This window comes from Mesoplodon mirus, assembly GCF_964341445.2.
Source record: "Mesoplodon mirus genome assembly, chromosome: 1".
NCBI classification, from domain to species: Eukaryota; Metazoa; Chordata; class Mammalia; order Artiodactyla; family Ziphiidae; genus Mesoplodon; species Mesoplodon mirus.
In genome coordinates, this window is record NC_138976.1 from 193,395,394 (window position 1) to 193,412,084 (window position 16,691).

Sequence of the window (16,691 nt, forward strand, 5' to 3'; positions counted from 1 at the left end):
TCAAAGCAGGAACCCTCAACTGTGCACCTTGAGGGGATTCGGGATGGAGAAAAACAGGGTACTGATTCTAGAGTTAAGGTGCACATCAAAGGAATGATTTCACAGAGCCCAGATTCTTTCATCTTCTCATACATAGAAAAGTGCTAAAGTCCTTAACTTGAGATGTCTAGTTTTCTTTAATTAATAGTAACCTTTTGATGTTCTGACTACCTGGTTTTTGTTGACTCCTCCCTTAGGTCTTCTGAGCAGTTCCTCAGAGTGATCTGACAGGCTGTGTTCTGGGCTTAAGTCCTCAGAAAATCTGCCAAATAAAACATAATTCTCCTTTTGGGTTGTGCATAGTTTTCAGTCAGCAGTCTTGGCAACCAATGAAGGGGCCCAGAGCAGACTTTTCTTCTTTGCCTGAACTCTATGAGGATCCAGAGTCCTGGCACCAGCAGAGGCTTCTTGGGCCTGTCCGCTTTCTCAGAGAGTCCAGACGACTTTGGGTGAGTATCTCCTGGTTCTTGGATCTCCAGTTTTGGTTGATGATCCTAAGTTTTATGCAGTGGTGTTCAACTCTTCTCTTGAGTAGTAGGTTATCCTTGAAACTTGGTTTCAAGAAGAAGTACTTGGGTCATCCTCAGTGAAAGACACTGGGAAGATTTTTACTCAGTTTAAACACTGAGGGCTTATCCTCAGTAGAAAAACACTGGGAAGACTTCTGCTCAAGTGGGATAGCCTCACTTAAAAGACACTGGGAAGATCTTGCTCAGTGTAGACACTGTGGTTTATCCTCAGCTGAAAGACTGGGGAGACTTTGCTCAGGTGAAAGACACTGAGTAAAAGTTGGACTGGGTAATTAGGTGGAAGACTAACCTGTCTTCCTTGAATTGGCTACTTTAATAGAGTTTGTCAAAATAAAAGTGATCTTCACAAATTGAACTCAGAATGGGGAACTTAGCTTTCAATACAAAAGAAAAAGGAACAACAGATTTCCAGCCTCCAACGGATATCCTGGCCAGGTTTATGTCCATACAAAATTTACATTTACAAGTGCTTACTTACGTGGGACTTAAAGAAAATCTTGCCCTAAAAATGACTAAGATAGGACTCTTTTATTGCATATGCAGTTAAGTTAGAAAAAGCTGGCTCGATAAAAACATCTTTTCAGAATTCTGACTTCAAAAAAACAAAAGGCTTTCTAGGGGAAACTTGCATTTCTCTTCCCGTGTCTTTGAAATGTAAGTGTTCTGATATTCTTCTGTGTGTGTGTGTGTGTGTGTGTTTTGAGAACTTGGTCACTACCATCCAAAAGTACTTATATGGTGTACATTGGCAGCCAGTCAAATAGACTGGGATTCTGAGCAGTCTTTTGTCTGACTGTACAACTCTCAGGGGCTTTTTGCCATCTTAACCTTCATTGTGTCAGCCTGTACAACAAAGACCATTACTTTCTTAAACTACTTTTGAGAGTAAACTTTCTGGATCTTATTTAGACAGCATCCTTTACACTCTTTTGTGGGGAAGCCTCTTGCGTCTTATTGGTTTGAGTCACTATTAAGGTATACCTCATTTATGGCCAGATGATGGATCCTTCAAATTGGAGAAACTTCTAAATTGGTAAATTTTTAGAGAGCTCTCATTATAAACAGCTGTTTCATTGGCTCCTATGGGGGGGCGGAAATGCTGGAAATTAGTCATATAATGGTTAACCTAAAAACTCCTTTAGTTTCAAACAAACCCAAAAACTTGGTTTGGGAAACCTTATTTGTGGTCTCTGCTTCCCCTAAATGGGTCTTACAGATGCTAATAAAAACATTAGAATAATTATTGTTAATTAGGTTAAGTAACAGGGAAAAAAACTGAAGGAAAAGCCTAAAAACTTTTTCCCAACAAGGTGGAAATTTTAAAGGGACTTCTCCTAAACGAATAAGAAATCTTTAGATGGTTATTTTAAAGTGGGATAAATAAAACAGACATTACTGAGATAAATCAAAGATTGGATACAATACTGCCTAAGATTGGATGGGCCAAAGGGATCTCCTACTTGTCATCAACATTAAAGGGCCAGACCCAAACAAGTCTGCCCTATTTACCCCAGTTTAAAGTATGTATATTTTATTACATGTAAATTTTATACACGTAAAATTACACTGAGATACCTGACCAACAATTACTTGGGGCAAAAGTTAGACCAATTAATCAAGTTAAAAGATTGACAAAAGTGCCTGAGTCCCTTGGTTCAACCACTCTCTGGGGAACCCAGAGTCTTTATAAAAATTGGTATGTTTAAAAGGGCATTGTGTAAGATAATTACCTCTCTTTTGCCTAATTATATTGTGTGGGATAGACATGTTTCACTGGGGAATTCTTCCCCTGCCTGATATTATAAGACGGCATATGAAGGAAATATTAATTAAACATACTAAAGGAAACCAGTGGGAATACCTGAGCCTATACAATATAAAGTAAGAACTGACAGCTAATATTTAAGGGATAATAAAAATAAATAATGGAGACCTTACTCTGGGTCTAACCTGTGCACTCAGAAAGAGGGTCTTTGTTGAATGCCTTATGCAAGTTTAGAAGGTATGATCAATTAAACCATAAAGTTCTAGACTATAGAATTCTGAAATTTCAGTCTAGTTGGAAATCTTCTCACTGATACAGAAAAGCAAGTTAAAGAAAACGTAGTTGGGCAAATCAATCTTTTAATATTATTTAGGTGACAGGCCAGTTCTTTGGGGAATTAAAAGCAACTGTCTTTGTCTTGCAAATCGGTACAAATCAGAAATGTTAATACAGACCACAATGACCTGAGCCTAATTAGCTAAATTAGGTAGAACCTGAAACCAAGGTTAAAAAAGGGGAAAAAGTGGCCTTTTAAAACTCAAACTGCTGATTAGTCAGTCAAGAAGACGGAGGAGTAGGAAGATGTGGAGTTCATATCTCCCCACAAATGCATCAAGAATACATCTACAAATGGAACAATTCTCCCAGAGCACCTGATAAACACTAGCAGAGGACCTCAGGCACCTGAAAGGACAAGAACGATCCCCACGTAAGCAGGTAGGATGAAAGAAAGAAGAAGGGAAAAGGGAAGAGCAGATGAAGTGGGACGTGACCTGTGACCCTGGGCGGGGGAGCGGAGCTGAAGGTGAGAAGAGGTTCCCGCATCTGGGGAAGCAGCGGGGAGAGAAGCTGGGGCAGAAGGAGAAATTTGGTGGCTCAGAGAACAGTGCAGCAACCAGTCTGTGGCAGGCAGGAGAGAGTGAGGCCTACACAAGTGGTCTGGCCACAGCTCTGCATGCCCCAGCCACTGGGGACCACTGGTGCACACGGGGGGCTGAGTGTTGGAATGTGGGGTTTGAAGAGCAGACCCAGGAAGGGGAATGATGTTGGCTGTGAGGAGACAGCTCAACGGGATAGGAGTGAGGAGCTCCACAACAAGGAATGCTCCTGGAGGAAGCCCAGACCAGCAGAGAAGCAAAGTGCCACTGCTGCGTGATGCACAAAGGGCGGGGCCCCCATTGCAGCCTCTCTCCTCACTCACTGGCCCCTACCTCCACAGGCACTAGGAAGGGCTCCTGCCAGAGTGGCTCACGGGGCCACAGCCATCATCACCTCAGCACTCTCCTGCTTGGGTGGCCCATTTGCCCACCTTGCCACCTTGACTCCCTCCTGCCTGACAGGCTCGTACATCCCATAGCCACCCAGCACCCTCTCACCTGGGCAGCCTGCCTGCCCTGATTGCCGCTTCTACATCCTCCTGCCTGACAAGCTCGTGTGCTCCAGCAGCCTTGGGAGCAGAGGCCAGTGGGTGGCCCACATGCAGAGATGGGGCTGAAACCACAGCTGAGTTCCAGGGGACATGCCACTAAGGAAGAAGAGCTGAAACCTCTCCTCATGGCTGTGCAAATCATGGCATTACACTTCCTCTGATGGCTTCCTAAATTCAGCACCTGGGAACATCCCAATGGACAAGTGCTCCTGCAGCTGAGACAGGTCTGGCTTTAGCAGCTGTGGGTTTTGTGGGCACATATACACCGGGGTTTGGCCAGGCCAGAGTCTGAGCTGCCTCCGTATCTCACATAGTGGGTCCAGGTACATAATTACCGCAGTCCTGGGACCTGACCTCAGTGGATCTGGGCCAGTGGCCTGGTGAAAATGATGCCTGAGTCACCAGGGCCAGTTGCCGCCATAACCATGGTTAAGGTGGGACTGGGAGTAGTACCAACAGCAGTGTACTTTGTAAACCCACACAATGGGTGGAAAGGAGACAAAACAGAGCACACCCACAGGTGGACACCTCCAGAGGAGGAATACTCAACGGCTTCTATCCCAGTGGGGGTGTGCCAGTCCTCCCGACCTCACACCGCAGATCAGAAACACAGCCAAGAAACAGACCTGAGGGCCTCTGCTCCAACGACTAGGGATCAGAACCCAACCCTGACAAGGCAGTGACAGCCACAGAGGAAAGGGAACTTTCTGCTGAATAAAAATCAAAATTAAGAAAATCAACAGGAAAGATCAAACTTGGAAAATGTTTGCAATATCAATATATGGCAAAGAACTTAGATACAGATGAAATAATTTTTACACTTCAAAAATAAAAAGACAATCCAATGGGAGAAAATGGCAAAAATATATTTATGGATATGTTATATATATAAATGTAAAGTATATGTATCCATGAATATATGCCTATTGGCAATTTGCATGTCTTCCTTTTATTTTTAAGTGCCTAATTACATTATATATATATATATATATATATATATATATATATATATATATATATACACTATTACATATAAAATAGATAACTAATAAGAACCTACTGTATAGCACAGGGAACTCTATTCAGTACTCTGTAATGTCCTATATGGGAATAGAAACTAAAAAAGAGTGGATATATGTATATGTATAACAGACTCACTTTGCTGTACAGCAGAAACTAACACAACATTGTAAATCAACTATACTCCAAAAAAATTAATTAAAATATTTACATATATTGTATACAACATATATATTAAGTATATATAATTTATATATATTTAGAGATTGCTCCATCAAAGATGTACAAATTATAATTATGATGAGATACCACTACATACCACTATAATGTCTAAAATTTAAAAAACTGTTAATATCAAGTTTTGGTGTGGACCTAGAGAAACATGAATACATTGTTAATGGGCTTGTAGCATGAAAGCTTTAAAGTTAAATATACATTTACATATGACCAAGCAATTACCTAATAGTTCATACTTATCCAAGAGATATGAAGTCTTAGGTCACACAAATTTGTTCACAAAAATGTGTAACACCATTATTCATAATAGGTAAAACTGGATATGACCAAAATATCCAAGATTTTTTTTTAAACATCTTTATTGGAGTATAATTGCTTTACAGTGGTGTGTTAGTTTCTGCTTTATAACAAAGTGAATCAGTTATACATATACATATGTTCCCATATCACATCCCTCTTGCGTCTCCCTCCCTCCCACCCTCCCTATCCCACCCCTCTAGGTGGTCACAAAGCACCGAGCTGATTTTCCTGTGCTATGCGGCTGCTTCCCACTAGCTATCTATTTACCGTTTGGTAGTGTATATATGTCCATGTCACTCTCTCACTTTGTCACAGCTTACCCTTCCCTCTCCCCATATCCTCAAGTCCATTCTCTAGTAGGTCTGTGTCTTTATTCCCGTGTTACCCCTAGGTTGTTCATGACCTTTTTTTTTCTTAGATTCCATATATATGTGTTAGCCTACAGTATTTGTTTTTCTCTTTCTGACTTACTTCACTCTGTATGACAGACTCTAGGTCCATCCACCTCACTACAAATAACTCAATTTCGTTTCTTTTTATGGCTGAGTAATATTCTATTGTATATATGTGCCACATCTTCTTTATCCATTCATCCGATGATGGACACTTAGGTTGCTTCCATGTCCTGGCTATTGTAAATAGAGCTGCAGTGAACATTTTGGTACATGACTCTTTTTGAATTATGGTTTTCTCAGGGTATAGGCCCAGTACTGGGATTGCGGGGTTGTATGGTAGTTCCATTTTTAGTTTTTCAAGGAACCTCCATACAGTTCTCCATGGTGGCTGTATCAATTTACATCCCCTCCAACAGTGCAGTAGGGTTCCCTTTTCTCCACACCCTCTCCAGCATTTATATGATACTGGCACAAAAACAGAAATATAGATCAATGGAACAGGATAGAAAGCCCAGAGATAACCCCACACACATATGGTCACCTTATCTTTGATAAAGGAGGCAAGAATATACAGTGGAGAAAAGAGAGCCTCTTCAATAAGTGGTGCTGGGAAAACTGGACAGCTACATGTAAAAGTATGAAATTAGAACACTCCCTGACACCATACACAAAAATAAACTCAAAATGGATTAAAGTCCTAAATGTAAAGCCAGACACTATCAAACTCCTAGAGGAAAACATATGCAGAACACTCTATGACATAAATCACAGCAAGATCCTTTTGGACCCACCTCCTAGAGAAATAAAAACAAAAATAAACAAATGGGACCTAATGAAACTTCAAAGCTTTTGCACAGCAAAGGAAACCATAAAGAAGACGAAAAGACAACCCTCATAATGGGAGAAAATATTTGCAAATGAAGCAACTGACAAAGGATTTATCTCCCAAATTTAGAAGCAGCTCATGCAGCTCAATATCAAAGAAACAAATAACCCAATCTAAAAATGGGCAAAAGACCTAAATAGACATTTCTCCAAAGAAGATATACAGATTGCCAGCAAACACATGAAAGGATGCTCAACATCACTAATCATTAGAGAAATGCAAATCAAAACTACGTTGAGGTATCACCTCACACCGGTCAGAATGGCCATCATCAGAAAATCTCCAACAAGATTTATATGGGTGAACCAGTTGTGGTATATCCATACAATGTCATATCATACAGCAGTAGAAGGATAGAATTATGAGGAATGCAACAAGGATGAATCTCAGAAACACTATGCTGAGAAAAAAGCTAGACACACAAGAGTATGTACTTTATGTTTCTGTTTATATGACTTTCTAGAAAAGGAAAAATGAATCTATGGCGACAGAAAACATATCAGCAGTTGCCTGTATCAAATATGGAGTAGAGAGTGACTGCAAAGAGGAAAGGGAAAACTGCAAAGGGGAGTAATAGGAAAATTGTCTACCTTGATGGAAACAGAGTTATAAAATATTTACATTTGTCAAAATTCATTAAAGTGGACATTCAAGTTAGTATATTTTTTATATTATACCACAATATATTTCTTTTAATAAAATAATTATGAAGAGTAGGTAAGTGGGCAAAGGACCTGAACGCCAGCTTTAGCTATGTTAGAGCTGTAAAATCAAAAAAAGATCAAGTTGCCCCTAATTTAAAAACCAAGAAAATGCATAGAAGTTGAGGAATAGAGATTTTAACTTATTTTAAGAGTGAGTTTTCTAGCAATTAGAGCTTCCTAAAAATGAAATAAACTTATTTTGAGTTGGCAATTTCTTTCTCAGTGAGGACATTCAAGTACAAGATGACGATCATTTTTCAGGTATGTTGTAGAAGTGCCTTAGAGATTGAAATTTGCATTAACCAATATTTAAGATGATTCAATAACATCAGAAAATATGCTATATTTATATATGCTCTTTTATGGTAGAGTTCTGTCTATAATGTTTTCTAAAATATCCTTTGAATTAATATTTCAATAGTAGTCTCCAGTGCTGCAAATGTAGGCCAGAAAGTTAGATCTGTGCACAGTCTATTTTTAAAGAAGCTTGTAATCTGGAAGAGAAGATAGACAAATTTGTTGTAGCAAAATGCAGTAAGTTTCATAATAGAGATATCCTCATGCTCTTATATGACATGGAAGCAGTGTCACATTCTTAATATGTCATCTTTTTCTGAAATACTTCAGTATGAATTTCTAACAATGATAATAATTAATTAAGGCATGAATTATTTGCGGAGAGATACTAGTTATTCCTAAAATATTTGGAGATTGTTTTAACATGAAGGTATTTCTTAGAATACCTCCAGTAAAGTTCCAAAACGTGTCTTTCAAAGCCTAAATGTGTTTGTACAATCCTGAAAACCTCAAGGAAAAATGTGAATGTTGCTGATTATCCACCATTTAAAGTTTTCTAGGTTTTGGCATTTTTCTGTAAGTATAAATAATTGACTATGAACTATGCAGAGAGTTGTTTTACCTGAATTTCTTTGAGATCCATCAGATGTGGCCATTAAAATGAGCCAATCTCCTCCATTACAACTACTCACTGTGCAGGCTTCTAGTCAAGCATTGGTGGAGATAGCGCAGCTCAATTTAAATGTAAAATTCAAGGTAATGTAACTAAACAAGTTAGTCCTATCCTTTTCCCCTTACTTTCCCTTAGAGAGTTTTTGAAGTTAGGGATTTGTAAAATGAAAATATTAAACCAAATTTAATAGCAAAATGTCCTTGATATCATTAGTGAAACCAAGCCCAGTGTCCATTTACCCCAAAGTATAAATTGCCTATCTGAGAAGCAGTTCAAATTTAAGTCATGTCAGATTGCTGGTCTTTCTGAGTTTCAGTTTGGAACTCTTATTTGAAGTCATTGTTTCATTCAAGAGCATCTCAATATCAATAGCAGGTTTTCTACTTCAGCAAAAGCCTTGATGTACATCAGTGCCATTGGGTCCAGAGGATAGCCTCTTTGTACGTTTTTTTTCTCCCAGTCTCACTGCAATGTTAAAGTCACTGATATCACAGAGCACATTTCTAATCCTAACTATATGCCCTAATTTTGGCAGAAATCCACTCCTCCACTTTTATGCAATGTATTAACAACCAGAAATTTAATTGTATTTGTTGAGACTGTAATATCAACGTGAAGCATTCCTTTTTTGAAGCTCAAATTCTTAACACTTGCTTTCCCCTTTGCAAGAAATACTTACTCCTTTACTCCCTTGTCCCCTTAGGCTACCTACGTCATACTTCAGTTAAGAAGACATTTCACAAGGGATGCCTTTCCTCATCCTTCCAGGTGAGAAAGGTTCCCTGTCCCATGGCTCATAGTACCCTGTCTATATTTACTACAATTAGTAATTATTCTTTAGACTGCAGGCTCTAAGAAATATGGACAATGCTTGCTTTTCCACACCTTGTATTACCAGCACCTAATGCAGTGCCTGGGACATAGTAGAAGTTCTATAAATATGTAATGATTGCTGAATGAATGAATGAATGAATGTGTTAGTAACAAGATAAATGCATAAATCGTATTTGTAAAGCACAATACAAAGTAATTTCATTAATATTCACCCACTTATTTGTACCTTTATACCCTTCTCTTCATTTATATATCTTAGAATTACTTTTAATTTTATCAGCAGGGATACAGGATTTAATGATGAAATTTTGATGACATGTATTAGAAATATTTGTGAGTGAGTAAGCACTATGCCATGGTGAGAGAGAGAAAAAAACTAAAAGCTATTGCTATATTCTTGACTCAAGTCATACTCAATATTATTTGTTACATATTATATTACACACACAAATGCATTCTCACTGGCATGGTATCACCTATATTATTATAATTTCCATTTCCTTCCCAATCCCTTTAAAGCCCATATCTGACCCTTAGACTTATTAAATTGCATTGTTTTAAACCACTTCTCCAATTTGTCAAGGTCATATTACGGTCATGTTGAATTTTGATCTTGACAAAGTATTAATCAGTCTTATCAACTAAAGAGAACTGTAAATGACTAAATCCACATGCTTTTCTATCATCCTAGACTTGATGAAAATATTAAATAGCCTCTGGCCCAGGATTGACCTCTACATATAAAACTTCTGTCCACTTTGGTTGAGGAGGAACTATAAATGAGTTTCATTGTTCTACCTACTTTGTTTCCAATAAATAGGTCTCTGGTGCTGATCTATTTTTATAAATTTGTGAATGAATTCGATTTGTAACATTTTTATAATATTAATATTTAATGTCTGATTTCAAGTCGTGGGTGAAAAAATGCTAACATCAATGAAAACTACTACTTGCCCAAATAGATTAATAATAGTAAGAACAGTTAAAGTAGATTTTAAATCTACTGTCATGTTTATTTACTTTCCTGAATTGTTCCCACTGTGCCACTTCCTTACTTTCTGAATATGACAGGTTCATGCATGACGTCCTCCTCTAGATGCTGTGCCATTAAGAAATCTCACTGATTATAATAGGTGATCATCTATGATGGATAATAAATATGCTTGTGCATTTTCAATCACAAATCCATGTCTTGCACACTGAAATGATTTTACTTGTTGCTTGATCACGGGGACTTCTTCCTCTGAATAAATAAGACTTGACTTTGCCTCTTTATGCAGTCATCTGCTCACAGTTCTGCCTCTCTCCAGTAGACTGTGTCTTCTTAAAGACAAATGAATATTCATTCATCTTTGATCCCCTTTGCTTAGCATGCATAGTAAGTGTTCAACAAATGTTTGTTTAATAAGTTAAACACCAATATGCCGTGAAGTAGGAAAATCTGGAGATGTGAGTGGTCAAGATGGGGGGTGTGATTAAAGGACCCCTCTGAATTCTAAGAACAACATACTTAGGAGGGAATGCATGAATAATCAATGGGGCTGACTACTTGACAACTAGTATGTATTCAACTTTCAAATTCTATATTATAAGCATCCCTGAGTGTAAGTTGAAATGGATAGACAGGAATTTTTGTTTTATTTTTTCTAATGAGGAAGCAGTGTAGGTCTCTATTCTCATGGCCTCTGTTGCTTCCTATGAATATTTCTCCAATATCTTGACATAATCATTTTCAGGAAGCCAAGAGAGTCCAAAAGAAAATGACAAACAACAGAAATAGCTTTCATTTTCTAGTGTTTGGAAAAACATAAAAATAGGTTTAAGTTTTTCAAACATACTTAGATTTCATGAGATTTTACTTGGTTTATAATCAATATGATAAGATGCATATATATGTATATAGAATCATCATTCATTTTAAATTGGAAATAATGTGTATCCCCATGGCTGATTTGCAAACTGTCAATAATAAGAACCAAGCTTATGTCCTCCTAAGTCTTTTGTAGCCCCATTTTAACACATTTTCTGAAAGTTATTTCACTTCAACCACTCTAGATACTTTCTAAAAAAAATAGATGACTTTTTAAATTTTTCCTTTCAAAATGAAAATATTAAAATATGCTACAAATTCGTGCAATAATGGAAGCTACAACTTACCACGTAAGTTTGTTTGTAATTGAGCAAAATATGTTCCAATAATTTTTGCATTGTATTTGCCTTTCTCTCTGTAATTACTAACCCTTTTTCTTTCACTATGGAATGTGAATTTTGATTTCTCATCTTCAAATTTGCCTTTAAATACATTTCTACCCTTATTTTTCTTCCATCTGGAAGCTAAGTTTTCAAGAGAAAATTTGTTGCCACAAATATTGAATGACTTCATATTAGGAATAATTCTAATGCAACTACTTTGTATTTGGAAATGTGCCACTGTGTTTAGGAAGGCTAAACACATACTTTTGGGTAAGTTCAAAAAAGATTACTCCAATGATTCAACCAAATATATTTCAAGCATATTGATAAGAAATTTCAAACTAATTGTGTGTGATAGCCATCAATTAAAGACGTAAAATGAATGCCTGCTATTTGAAAACATAGTTAAGCCAAGGAAAAGCTGTGCATAACTAGCATGTTCTGTAAAGATAATTGGCTCACTAACTAAATTCTAACAGCCCATTCACATTTCTAGATTTTAATTGAAGAATGGATGGAAATAGTAAGGTGAGCTCATTGCCCAATACACATAAGCATGTGACAATTTTAATTTCTGCAGAGATGCCCATATTGTATGAAATCTTATTAATATTGTGATGGAATACAGTGAATCATGCTGTGAAAGAAGCACATATTTGTTGTACATGTGTTCACACACACACACACAAACACACAGATACACACACATTTCTTTTCTCTCCTCTCTATTCTCATTTCAGGCCCATTTTTCCTCTTCTTAGGTAACTGGTATCATGAATTGAATATAAATACTTTGAATCCATGCTTGAACTTTTTACTATATGCAAATGAATCCATGAAAAACACATGACTGCTTTGAGTTTTAAAAATTTATATACATGTCATCATGCCAAATATGTAATCTTAAAAATCATTTATCATGTATATAATTAATTACTTCGAGTGAAGTATTGCATTGCATCTTAAAAATAGTTTATATATGTCTTTTGTAAGCAGCATAAAATGGAATTTTAAAATTTATTTTTATTGTCTCTGTGATCAAATGTATGGTGATTATTGATCTATTTCTCCTTTATTTTTCCATGTTTTATCCCTCCCGGTACTAACTTCGTTTAAACACATTTTTCATTCTCTTTTTATGGTCTACCTTTTTATGAATCATATATGAAGTCTTCATTTTTAGTGTTTTCTGAAAAATTTGACATATATGTCTAACTTGAAAAAGTCTAAAACTAATTATCTCATCTTCCTCCTAAGCGGTTCATGGACCCCTCAAATTTTAAATCTGATCTCCAGTATTTCAGTATATTATCTAGTGTTTTAGTTTTACTTTGTACACACCCCCATTGGCTATTATTTTTTACACTCAACCGTTATTCAGATTCATTCCAACATTACAAATTTCTTTGCTGGTCACTGTTCAGTGCACCTTCCTACTTCTTTTTATGCTTATTTTCTTTCTTACTGAAGAACATTCTTTGTACAATGGTCTCCAATCTTGCCTAAAACACATGAGAATTATGTGAGAACTTTTTTTTTTTTTTTGCTTTATAACAAATTTAATCAGTTATACATATACATATGTTTCCATATCCCCTCCCTTTTGCGTCTCCCTCCCATCCTCCCTATCCCACCCCTCCAGGCGGTCACAAAGCACCGAGCTGATCTTCCCTGAGCTATGCAGCTGCTTCCCACTAGCTATCTACCTTACGTTTGGTAGTGTATATATGTCCATGCTGCTCTTTCACTTTGTCACAGCTTACCCTTCCCCCTCCCCATATCCTCAAGTCCATTCTCTAGTAGGTCTGTGTCTTTATTCCTGTCTTACCCCTATGTTCTTCATGACATTTTTTTTCTTAAATTCCATATATATGTGTTAGCATACAGTATTTGTCTTTCTCTTTCTGACTTACTTCACTCTGTATGACAGACTCTAGGTCTATCCACCTCATTACAAATAGCTCAATTTCATTTCTTTTTATGGCTGAGTAATATTCCATTGTATATATGTGCCACATCTTCTTTATCCATTCATCCGATGATGGACACTTAGGTTGTTTACATCTCTGGGCTATTGTAAATAGGGCTGCTATGAACATTTTGGTACATGTCTCTTTTTGAATTATGGTTTTCTCAGGGTATATGCCTAGTAGTGGGATTGCTGGGTCATATGGTAGTTCTATTTGTAGTTTTTTAAGGAACCTCCATACCGTTCTCCATAGCGGCTGTACCAATTCACATTCCCACCAGCAGTGCAAGAGTGTTCCCTTTTTTCCACACCCTCTCCAGCATTTATTGTTTCTAGATTTTTTGATGATGGCCATTCTGACTGGTGTGAGATGATATCTCATTGTAGTTTTGATTTGCATTTCTCTAATGAGTAAAGATGTTGAGCATCCTTTCATGTGTTTATTGGCAGTCTGTATATCTTCTTTGGAGAAATGTCTATTTAGGTCTTCTGCCCATTTTTGGATTGGGTTGTTTGTTTTTTTGTTATTGAGCTGCATGAGCTGCTTATAAATTTTGGAGATTAATCCTTTGTCAGTTGCTTCATTTGCAAATATTTTCTCCCATTATGAGGGTTGTCTTTTGGTCTTGTTTATGGTTTCCTTTGCTGTGCAAAAGCTTTTAAGTTTCATTAGGTCCCATGTGTTTATTTTTGTCTTTATTTCCATTTCTCTAGGAGGTGGGTCAAAAAGGATCTTGCTGTGATTTATGTCATAGAGTGTTCTACCTATGTTTTCCTCTAAGAGTTTGATAGTGTCTGACCTTACATTTAGGTCTTTAATCCATTTTGAGCTTATTTTTGTGTATGGTGTTAGGGAGTGATCTAATCTCATACTTTTACACGTCTCTATCCAGTTTTCCCAGCACCACTTATTGAAGAGACTGTCCTTTCTCCACTGTACATTCCTGCCTCCTTTATCAAAGATAAGGTGACCATATGTCCGTGCGTTTAACTCTGGGCTTTCTATCCTGTTCCATTGATCTATCTTTCTGTTTTTGTACCAGTACCATACTGTCTTGATTACTGTAGCTTTGTAGTATAGTCTGAAGTCAGGGAGCCTGATTCCTCCAGCTCCATTTTTTGTTCTCAAGATTGCTTTGACTATTCAGGGTCTTTTGTGTTTCCATACAAATTGTGAAATTTTTTGTTCTAGTTCTGTGAAAAATGCCAGTGGTAGTTTGATAGGGATTGCATTGAATCTGTAGATTGCTTTGGGTAGTGGAGTCATTTTCACAATGTTGATTCTTCCAATCCAAGAACATGGTACATCTCTCCATCTATTTGTATCATCTTTAAATTCTTTCATCAGTGTCTTATAATTTTCTGCATACAGGTCTTTTGTCTCCTTAGGTAGGTTTATTCCTAGATATTTTATTCTTTTGGTTGCAATGGTAAATGGGAGTGTTTCCTTGATTTCACTTTCATATTTTTCATCCTTAGTATATAGGAATGCCAGAGATTTCTGTGCATTAATTTTGTATCCTGCAACTTTACCAAATTCATTGATTAGCTCTAGTAGTTTTCTGGTAGCATCTTTAGGATTCTCTATGTATAGTATCATGTCATCTGCAAACAGTGACAGCTTTACTTCTTCTTTTCCGATTTGGATTCCTTTTATTTCCTTTTCTTCTCTGATTGCTGTGGCTAAAACTTCCAAAACTAGGTGGAATAAGAGTGGTGAGAGTGGGCAGCCTTGTCTTGTTCCTGATCTTAGTGGAAATGGTTTCAGTTTTTCACCATTGAGGACGATGTTGGCTGTGGGTTTGTCATATATGGCCTTTATTATGTTGAGGAAAGTTCCCTCTATGCCTACTTTCTGCAGGGTTTTTATCATAAATGGGTGTTGAATTTTGTCGAAAGCTTTCTCTGCATCTATTGAGATGATCATATGGTTTTTCTCCTTCAATTTGTTAATATGGTGTATCACGTTGATTGATTTGCGTATATTGAAGAATCCTTGCATTCCTGGAATAAACCCCAATTGATCATGGTGTATGATCCTCTTAATGTGCTGTTGGATTCTGTTTGCTAGTATTTTGTTGAGGATTTTTGCATCTATTTTCATCAGTGATATTGGCCTGTAGTTTTCTTTCTTTGTGACATCCTTGTCTGGTTTTGGTATCAAGGTGATGGTGGCCTCGTAGAATGAGTTTGGGAGTGTTCCTCCCTCTGCTATATTTTGGAAGAGTTTTAGAAGGATGGGTGTTAGCTCTTCTCTAAATGCTTGATAGAATTCGCCTGTGAAGCCATCTGGTCCTGGGCTTTTGTTTGTTGGAAGATTTTTTATCACAGTTTCAATTTCAGTGCTTGTGATTGGTCTGTTCATATTTTCTATTTCTTCCTGGTTCAGTCTCGGCAGATTGTGCATTTCTAAGAATTTGTCCATTTCTTCCAGGTTGTCCATTTTATTGGCATAGAGTTGCTTATAGTAATCTCTCATGATCTTTTGTATTTCTGCAGTGTCCGTTGTTACTTCTCCTTTTTCATTTCTAATTCTATTGATTTGAGTCTTCTCCCTTTTTTTCTTGATGAGTCTGGCTAATGGTTTATCAATTTTGTTTATCTTCTCAAAGAACCAGCTTTTAGTTTTATTGATCTTTGCTATCGTTTCCTTCATTTCTTTTTCATTTATTTCTGATCTGATTTTTATGATTTCTTTCCTTCTGCTAACTTTGGGATGTTTTTGTTCTTTCTCTAATTGCTTTAGGTGCAAGGTTAGGTTGTTTATTCGAGATGTTTCCTGTTTCTTAAGGTGGGATTGTATTGCTATAAACTTCCCTCTTAGAACTGCTTTTGCTGCATCCCATAGGTTTTGGGTCGTCGTGTCTCCATTGTCATTTGTTTCTAGGTATTTTTTAATTTCCTCTTTGATTTCTTCAGTGATCACTTCGTTATTAAGTAGTGGATTGTTTAGTCTCCATGTGTTTGTATTTTTTACAGCTCTTTTCCTGTAATTGATATCTAGTCTCATAGCATTGTGGTCGGAAAAGATACTTGATACAATTTCAATTTTCTTAAATTTACCAAGGCTTGATTTGTGACCCAAGATATGATCTATCCTGGAGAATGTTCCATGAGCACTTGAGAAAAATGTGTATTCTGTTGTTTTTGGATGGAATGTCCTATAAATATCAATTAAGTCCATCTTGTTTAATGTATCATTTAAAGCTTGTGTTTCCTTATTTATTTTCATTTTGGATGATCTGTCCATTGGTGAAAGTGGGGTGTTAAAGTCCCCTACTATGATTGTGTTACTGTCGATTTCTCCTTTTATGGCTGTTAGTATTTGTCTTATGTATTGAGGTGCTCCTATGTTGGGTGCATAAATATTTACAATTGTTATATCTTCTTCTTGGATCGATCCCTTGATCATTAGGTAGT